The sequence below is a fragment of the Notamacropus eugenii genome, chromosome 3, assembly GCF_028372415.1.
Source record: "Notamacropus eugenii isolate mMacEug1 chromosome 3, mMacEug1.pri_v2, whole genome shotgun sequence".
Lineage (NCBI taxonomy): Eukaryota > Metazoa > Chordata > Mammalia > Diprotodontia > Macropodidae > Notamacropus > Notamacropus eugenii.
In genome coordinates, this window is record NC_092874.1 from 166,943,371 (window position 1) to 166,953,109 (window position 9,739).

A 9,739-nucleotide genomic window follows, 5' to 3' on the forward strand; every position below is an offset into this window, starting at 1 on the left:
GGAGGATTTTCTGGCCTTCATTCTCACTTTTATCCATTAATTTTGTAATACATAGACATATAGGTAAAATAAGTATTCTTTCTTTAATGTATCAAACAACACACTTCATACCACTGTATAATGAATGAGAGTGTGTGAAAAGGTGTACAGCCAGATATTGCTACCATAAGAATTTCAAGTTAAAAATTGTTGATGAAGAGAGGTTTAATAAGGCTATTTCCTCTTAGAAAACACCAGAAAGTCAGGAAGAACAAAAAAAGGGAAAAAAGTGTACTAAATTTTAAAACATTTAGAGTTCTGTTAGCCACAAGCATCCAGCAACCAGCATAAGAGAATTAACTCTGTTAAATTATATGTAGAAATATAGTACATTGGTTAATAATTTCCAGTGTTAGAATATTTTAATGATTTGGCAAGTTGGGATTGGATTTTTCTTTCTGGCTTTTTGAGCTTTGGTCTAACTATTTCCTTTTGTCAGAGAGGAAGAATCTAAGATAAAATGTTATTTTGAAACTAGTTTTAATACACAGGAAAACTCTCAGGAAATCCTTTTTCTGCTTTAGGCTTCATGCAAAGAAAATGACATAAAACTCAGATATTCCTATCATTTAGCTTCTGAATATGTGAGCAACAGCTGTTTCTTTAGTGTATTAACTCAATTTGGTTACACAATTACGGTCATTCTTTTATGGAGTTTGTTTTTTAAATCAAAATATTCAAAATGCATATTGTGAAAATTCAGATTTCAAACATTTTGGGAAAAGCAAGTATATTTATTTTTTCTAATAAAATATGTTCTGAAATTGTAAAACCATAGATGTAAAAAAAAGAGAGAAGAATTTGGTTAAATCACAAGCACTTTGAGTTGTCAGGTGGTGCTTACAAAATACTTTGAAGTTGAAAAGTACAGGAAGAGGAAAAATATTCAGCACTGCTGATATTATTGTGACATATGGTATATTTAATGAAACGATTACATACTTTTAATCATAAATGTCAATGAAAAGAGGGCATTTTTGTGAAAGATCAGATCATCTGGCTTCCAACATATTCCAGTAAGTATACCTAGATCATTTCAGTCTTTTCCACTTACTTTAAAACAAATAATGACACTGTCATATTTACTGAACATATTTTCAATTTAACAGTTCCTCAGGATAGTCTTTTCTTGAAATGAAAGTTTCTCAGGGGTGAGGTGTGAATGTCTTAATGAGGAACTGTAGCAGTAATAAATAAGGGAAGTAATATTAATAACTTATGTAATTTTTTTGGTCAGAGACTCTCTCCTGAAACAAAGATCCCAGTTAGAATTTGGAAGTTTTTTTATAAATCTTTCCAGTTCATCTATCCTCACCTTGCTGACACCTTGCATCACAGGTATCTGCCATTTCCTAGGGAGTGACCATTAGTTTCCCTTAGAAGCACTCAAGATCACATCAGACGAACACTGTAAAGGATCATGAGTAGTCAAGATTTTCCTTCCCTCTCAATAGGCCTTTATCTTCCCCCATCAACCATATAGTCTCCATGACTTACAGTATTACCTTGGGTGGGGCCCCCAGCAAGGAGCAATAACTCAGAGTATACTAGTTCTGTCACTTCTCTTCTAGCAGATTAGCCCCCTCAAGAGACATATCCCATTCACCTGACTGATGGTAATGCCCTTGATGCAGTTCCATCTAGCTGCAAGGTCCTAGTTTGCTCTTCTGTATTATAGTTGTATGCCCTATTGTCCCTTGGTCAGGTCCCCCTCTAGTCATATTGCTCTGTAACTCCATTACTTCAGCTCCTTGCCATGCAAATCTCCTCTTCTCCGCATTGTGTAACTCTGCTACTGTTGTCTTGTTCAGCTTTGTTACTCGGGCTTTCTGGCACTAGCCTTCCATTTCCATCAATGCTCCATTCCTCTGCTCTCATTTGCACTTCTTTCTTCTCTCTAAGAGCTTAAGCCACTAGACGAACAACATCACAGCTCTTTTATGCCTATGGCCAGAATACTTTCATGTCACTTGAAACTTTTTCTTTTTTTTTTTTTTTTGCGTGAGTCCAGTTCACTCAAGGGTCTCCTCAGGCAGCTGTGGGAATCACTTTCTTTATGTGTCCTGTTCTACTGAGTCATCAGTTTTTAGTCCTGTCTGAGTTGTGCTGAATCCTCCAGTGAGTACCTTCTCTAGCTTCTGGGTGACGGTGCTCAACATCTTCCACTGAACCATGAGCATTTGCTTCCAGCTGGTCTTTGAGTTAGTTGGGCTAGGGCACATACTCTATGACTGCATTGAGGGGACTTTTCTTAAGAAGCCTTAAGGAAACAAAGTGGGGAAGGAGGCAGAGCTGATGGTTGTTGTCATATGAGTGCCAGGGAGGTGATTCAACCCTGATGAAATAGCGATGAAGACTGATGGTCTCTGCCACATTCACATATAAAAGGGGCTGATTAAGAAAATTCCCTGAGCAGTCTGATGAAGTCATAGACTAGAGTGTGACCTTAGTCTACATTGGTAGTAAACTCCCCAGGGCTTTCCACACAGATGATGAAATTGATGCATATGCTGCCAGGACTAGTTCAGTGTTTGGGAGGCTTTGAGAGAAAATGTGAGAAAGAGGTATTAGGCTGCCTACCAAACTGAAGGTCTACAGAGCCATTGTGCTGGACAGTCTATTAGCACCATACCAGAAAACGGAACTGCTTCCATTTGAATTGATTACCTGGAAAGATAAGGTACTGGACACTGAGGTCCTATCTAGAGCTGAACTGCCAAGCATTTAAACTCTGTTGCAGAGAGGGCAATGCCAATGGACTGGTCATGTAACATGAATGCCAAATACATGCTTACCCAAAAAACTATTTTACAGAGAACTCACACAAGGTAAGTGTTCACATGGTGGCCAGAAGAAATTGCATAAGGAGTACACTCTCAAGGTATCTCTGAAGAACCTTAGGATTGACTGTGAAACAGAAAACTCTGGCACAGGACCACCCAGCATAGTGTACATGCATTAAAGAAGGTGCTATACTCTGTAAGCAATGCAGAATTGTAGAAGTGCAATCCAGAGCAAATCTGTGCAAATCCAGAACCACCTCTACCCAATATATCTAACAGACCACTACCATCTGTGGTAGTGGCTTCTGAACTTGTATTGGCCTGATTAGCCACAGCCAAACACATTGTGATGGTCATTAGTCTTCTTTGAAAAACAAAGGATAGGCCAAGATGGCGGAGTAGAAAGACGCACATACACATAGCTCCGAACCCACAACACATAGAACAGCCACAAGGAAGTAACTCATGGCGAATTCTGCACCCAGAGGCCACGGAATATTGGAGCGAGGGAGATTTCTGTTCCGGAGAGACCTGCAAACCTCTCGCGGGGGGTCCTTTGCGCTGCGGACTGGGCGCCGGGACTGGGAGCTGAGTACAGCCCTGCCGTGGCTGCGGCACCGAGAGGAAAAAATCTGAGCGGGCTTCAGGGACGGGATCTCCAGCGGCCACGCGGGTCCCTCCACCCACAGAGGGACCTGCAAACCTCTCGCAAAAGGTCTGTCGCGCTGCAGACGCGGAGCCCAGCCCAGACCTGCTGCGGCCGCGGCTGCGGCACCCAGAGAAAGAGATCCGAGCAGGCTTCAGGGACAGGATCACCTGCGGCCGCACAAGTACCTCCACCCACAGGTGACGGGGTTGGTGAGAGAGTCTCTTTGGTGGGTCGAGAGGGGAGTGGGGTGCCCCCATAATTTAGGCCCCCCCGGGAGGTAGAAGCTGAGAGGCGGCTGCAGACAGGGGCTCCCCAAGCGGATGGGCGCCTGAATCCATTGTGGAAGGTCTGTGCATAAACCCCCAGAGGGAACTGAGCCTGAGAGGTGGCCCTGCCCCAACCTGACCACCTGAACTTAATCTCACACTGAATAGCAGCCCTGCCCCCGCCAAAAGCCCTAAGGCTGGAAGCAGCATTTGAATCTCAGTCCCCAAAAGCTGGCTGGGAGGATCAGGAGGCGAGGTGGGTGTGAGGAGAATATTCAGAGGTCAAGTCACTGGCTGGGAAAATGCCCAGAAAAGGGAAAAGAAATAAGACAATAGAAGGTTACTTTCTTGGAGAACAGACATTTTCTCCCTTCCTTTCTGATGAGGAAGAACAATGCTTACCATCAGGCAAAGACACAGAAATCAAGGCTTCTGTGTCCCAGCCCACCCAATGGGCTCAGGCCATGGAAGAGCTCAAAAAGAATTTTGAAAATCAAGTTAGAGAAGTGGAGGAAAAACTGGGAAGAGAAATGAGAGAGTTGAAAGAAAAGCATGAAAAGCAGATCAGCTCCCTGCTAAAGGAGACCCAAAAAAATGTTGAAGAAATTAACACCTTGAAAACCAGCCTAACTCAATTGGCAAAAGAGGTTCAAAAAGCCAATGAGGAGAAGAATGCTTTCAAAAGCAGAATTAGCCAAATGGAAAAGGAAATTCAAAAGCTCACTGAAGAAAATAGTTCTTTCAAAATTAAAATGGCACAGATGGAGGCTAATGACTTTATGAGAAAGCAAGATATCACAGAACAAAGAGAGAAGAATGGAAAAATGGAAGATAATGTGAAATATCTCATTGGAAAAACAACAGACCTGGAAAATAGATCCAGGAGAGACAATTTAAAAATTATGGGACTACCTGAAAGCCATGATCAAAAGAAGAGCCTAGACATCATCTTTCATGAAATTATCAAGGAAAACTGCCCTGAGATTCTAGAACCAGAGGCCAAAATAAATATTCAAGGAATCCACAGAACACCGCCTGAAAGAGATCCAAAAAGAGAAACTCCTAGGAACATTGTGGCCAAATCCAGAGTTCCCAGGTCAAGGAGAAAATATTGCAAGCAGCTAGAAAGAAACAATTCAAGTATTGTGGAAATACAATCAGGATAACACAAGATCTAGCAGCCTCTACATTAAGGAATCGAAGGGCATGGAATAGGATATTCCAGAAGTCAAAGGAACTAGGACTAAAACTAAGAATCACCTACCAAGCAAAACTGAGTGTAATACTTCAGGGGAAAAATTGGTTTTTCAATGAAATAGAGGATTTTCAAATTTTCTTGATGAAAAGACCAGAGCTGAAAAGAAAATTTGACTTTCAAACACAAGAATGAAGAGAACCATGAAAAGGTGAACAGCAAAGAGAAGTCATAAGGGACTTACTAAAGCTGAACTGTTTACATTCCTACATGGAAAGACAATATTTGTAACTCTTGAAACATTTCAGTATCTGGGTACTGGGTGGGATTACACACACACACATGCACACACGCACACATACATAGAGACAGAGTGCACAGAGTGAATTGAAGAGGATGGGATCATATCTTAAAAAAAATGAAATCAAGCAGTGAGAGAGAAATATATTGGGAGGAGAAAGGGAGAAATTGAATGGGGCAAATTATCTCTCATAAAAGAGGCAAGCAAAAGACTCGTTAGTGGAGGGATAAAGAGGGGAGGTGAGAGAAAAACATGAAGTCTACTCTCATCACATTCCACTAAAGGAAAGAATAAAATGCACACTCATTTTGGTATGAAAACCTATCGTACAATACAGGAAAGTGGGGGATAAGGGGACAAGCAGGGTGGGGGGAATGATAGAAGGGAGGGCATGGGGGGGAGAGTGCAATTCGAGGTTGACACTCATGGGGAGGGATAGGATTAAAAGAGAATAGAAGTAATGGGGGACAGGATAGGATGGAGGGAAATATAGTTAGTCCTATACAACACGACTATTATGGAAGTCATTTGCAAAACTACACAGATTTGGCCTATATTGAATTACTTGCTTTCCAAAGGGAAGGGGTGGAGAGGGAGGGAGGTAAAGAAGGTGGAACTCAAAGTGTTAGGATCAACTGTCGAGTAATGTTCTTGCCACTAGGAAATAAGAAATACAGGTAAAGGGGTATAGAAAGCTATCTGGCCCTACAGGACAAAAGAGAAGACGGAGACAAGGGCAGAGAAGGATGATAGAAGAGAGAGCAGATTGGTCATAGGGGCAATTAGAATGCTTGGTGTTTGGGGGGGGGAGGGGATAAAAGGGGAGAAAATTTGTAACCCAAAATTTTGTGAAAATGAATGTTAAAGGTTAAATAAATAAATTTAATTAAAAAAAAAAAAGAATGTATGTGTAGAACCCATATGATTGCATGCCATCCCAGGGAACAAGGGGGAGAAAATTTAAGACTTATGGAAGTGATTGTAGAAAAGTGAAAGCAAATAAATGAATAATAATAATAATAATAATAATAAAAGAAAAACAAAGGATAAACAACAGAGTGTGACCCAGGTCTGGGATCAGGAAATCACTCCCCCATAAAGGTATGGGCATGCTAATTTGTGCCTTGTTAAGAGGACACAGACCTATTCTCTCCCTCTCTAGAGTATAAATTCCTTGACAACTGAGAAAGCTTCATTTTGTATACCCAATACCTGCATGAAGTAACACAGTGACTGACATGCAATAGTTTCTTAATAAATGTTTTTTGATTGACTAACTGTTCCTGATTACATTTCAGGGATTGGGGCTGTCTCCATGATGAGAGATTGACTGGGACTCAAAAGGTTGGAATCTTGTTGGAAGAGTTGGCCCCTTTCAAGGGAGTATCAAAATAAACCTAGATAAGCTCTTTTTAAACTCCCCTTTTGTCCCCCTTTCCATTTCCCTGTTCAACTGACACTGCAGGATGAATCTGTGTTTATTGTATATGTGCACAGTGTCATCTCCCAAGGAACCACTAATGGCTGCTTTGGCATAGAACCATATGGGAATTATTCAGCCCAAGGGAAGAGTTTCTTGTAGAGCACTTTCTCAACATAAAATATGGCAGCAGCTGGAGCATTGGTGGATGTTTCCTAGAGAGAAGCACAGGACAGAGGCAGATGTGTTTGGTCATTCAGACAGAGAGAAGTTCATAGACAAGGATCTTGAACCTCAACCTACTATGCAGAAGAAGGAGATTTTTATTTCTAGAGGTAATCTTCTCTCTATACAAGGGAGATTTTCTGGTCAATCTCACTTTTGTGAATTGACTAAAAAGCAGTCTTATATTCGATAATTTGGAATTAAGCTTTCTGGAAATAAATAAATAACTTTATAAATTCTGTGAGTCTTTTATACCTTGCACATTTTTCAAGGCTGAGGGATGACCATATGCACTTGTTTCCTTGACATTCTGTTCTGTGGATTTGTGCAATACTAAACAGGGACTATATCTAAGTGATATTTTGGGATTTTCATGGTTTAAGCACAAGGCAGGGGCAAAAAGCCCAAAGAAGAAAGTTAACTTTTTGGGTCATATAGGTATATATGTAGGTGTGCATATATATCCATATACACACATATATGCATATGTATATTTATGTACACATATGTTCCATTTCTTATTTTGGCTCTATGACTAATTCACACACACATATGGATATATATAGAAATACACATATACATGTATCTATGATATATTATACATACCCTACAAAGAATAGGCATAGAGGGACCTTTTTTTAATATCATAAAAAGCATCTATCTAAAACCAAAAGCAAGTATCATATTCAATGGGGACCTATTACAATCTCTTCCAATAAGTACAGGAGTAAAATAAGAATACCTATTCTCTCCTCTATTATTTGATATTATTCTGGAAATGTTAACCACAAGGGAAAGAAAAAGAAAGGCGAAAAGAAGATAAAACTTTTATTTGTTATACTTGGAAAGTCCTAGGGAATCTGCAAAAAAACTAAATAAGACAATCCCTTCAGCAAAGTTGTAGTCTACAAAATCCTCAAAAATCAACAGCATTTCTATTTAATAACAGAACACAAGAAGCAATAATGGAAAGGGAAATCCCATTCCAAATAACTACAAAATGCATAAAGTATCTGTTGATCAACTTGTCAAAGCAAACAAAGAAGTATAGATTCAATTATAAAATGCTGCTTAAAGAAATAAAGAACAACATAAATAGTTGGAGGAATATTCAGTGCTCATAGCTAGGCTGTGCCAAAATAAATAAAATGACAATTCTACCAAAATTAATTTATACTTTTAATGTTATACCAGTCAGATGACCAAGGGGTTATTTTATGGAACTTGATAAAATAACATCAAAATTCATTTGGAAAAAACAAAATGTCTAAAATATCAAGAGAAATGATGAAAAGAGGTAGAGACAAAGGAGAAATATCGCTTCCTGATCTCAGAATATACTATAAAGCAACAATCATCAAAACCATCTGGTATTGGTTAAAAAATAAGAGAGACCGATCAATGGAATAGAATAGACAAGGGTGAATCACAAACAAAAGAACTAAATAACTCAGTGTTTAATAAAGGGGAAAACATAAATCACCTGGGGAAAGCTCCTTATTTGATAAAAATTGCTGGGAAAACTGGTTGTCTGGCTGAAATATTTTAACACATCATCATATTTCAAAATATACTCCATTTTAGGTGAATGAAAATATTTATTATCAAACATATTTCCTTGTAATCTAAGAATCACAGCTTGCACATTTATTCATCATCTATTTGCTGCAAACAGTCTATGGTTTGTTTGTTTTTTTGTAAGTGTAGCCTAATCTGTGATCCTGTTCTAGTGTTTTGTAATGTTGCAAGTATGACATCTTTTGACTGAAAATCTTCAAGACTGCCACTTGGACAATCTTTCTCTCTTTTTTAAAACATTTTTACAATTTTGGGTTCTAAATTCTCTCCCTTCCTCCCATCCCTCCCATAATCACTGAGAAAGCAAGCAATATATCAATTATATATGTGGTCAGGTAAAATATTTCCACATTAGCTATGCTGCAAAAGAAAAAAGGCAAGAAAAGTAAAGAAACTGAAAAAAGTGTGCTTCAATCTACACTCAGTTCTCTTTTTAGAGGTGGATAGTATTTTTCATCATGAGTACTTTGAAACTGTCACAGATCATTGTACTGTTCAGAGTAGCTAAGACTTTCATAGTTGGTCATTACAATATCGTTGCTGCGAACAATGTTCCCCTGGTTCTTATGCTCATTGTACTCTGCATCAGTTCATAAAAGTTTTCCCAGGTTTTTCTGAAACCATCCTTTTATAATTTCTTATAATACAATAGTATTCTATCATAATTATACAGCTTGTTCAGCCATTCCCCAACTGATGGGCATCCCCTCCATTATCAAAACTTTGGACCACAAAAAAGAGCTGTTATATTTTGTACGTATAAGTTCTTTTCCTTTTTTCTTCGATCTCTTTGGTATAAAGACCTGGTAGTGGTATTGCTCGGTCAAAGAGTATGCAGAATTTTATAACTCTTTGGGAATAGTTCCAAATTGTTCTCCAGAATGGTTAGACCATTTCACAACTCTACTAGCAGTTTATTAGTGTCTCAATTTTTCCACATCCTCTCCAGCATTACTCAGTTTTCTTTTCTGGCATGTTATCCAATCTGAGAGGTATGAGGTGGTACCTCAGGATTGTTTTAATTTGCATTTCTCTATTTATTAGTGATTTAGAGTACATTTTCATGACAATAGCTTTAATTTCTTCATCTGGAAACTGCTTGTTCATATCCTTTGACCATTTATCGCTTGGGGAATGGCTCTTATTTTTATGAAAATAAATTTTGGCTCAGTTCCCTATAATTGAGAAATGAAGCCTTTATCACAGAAACTTGCTGTAAAATTTCACTCCAATCTCTAGTTTTCTGCTTTCCTTTTGATTTTGGCTGCATTGGTTTTATTTGT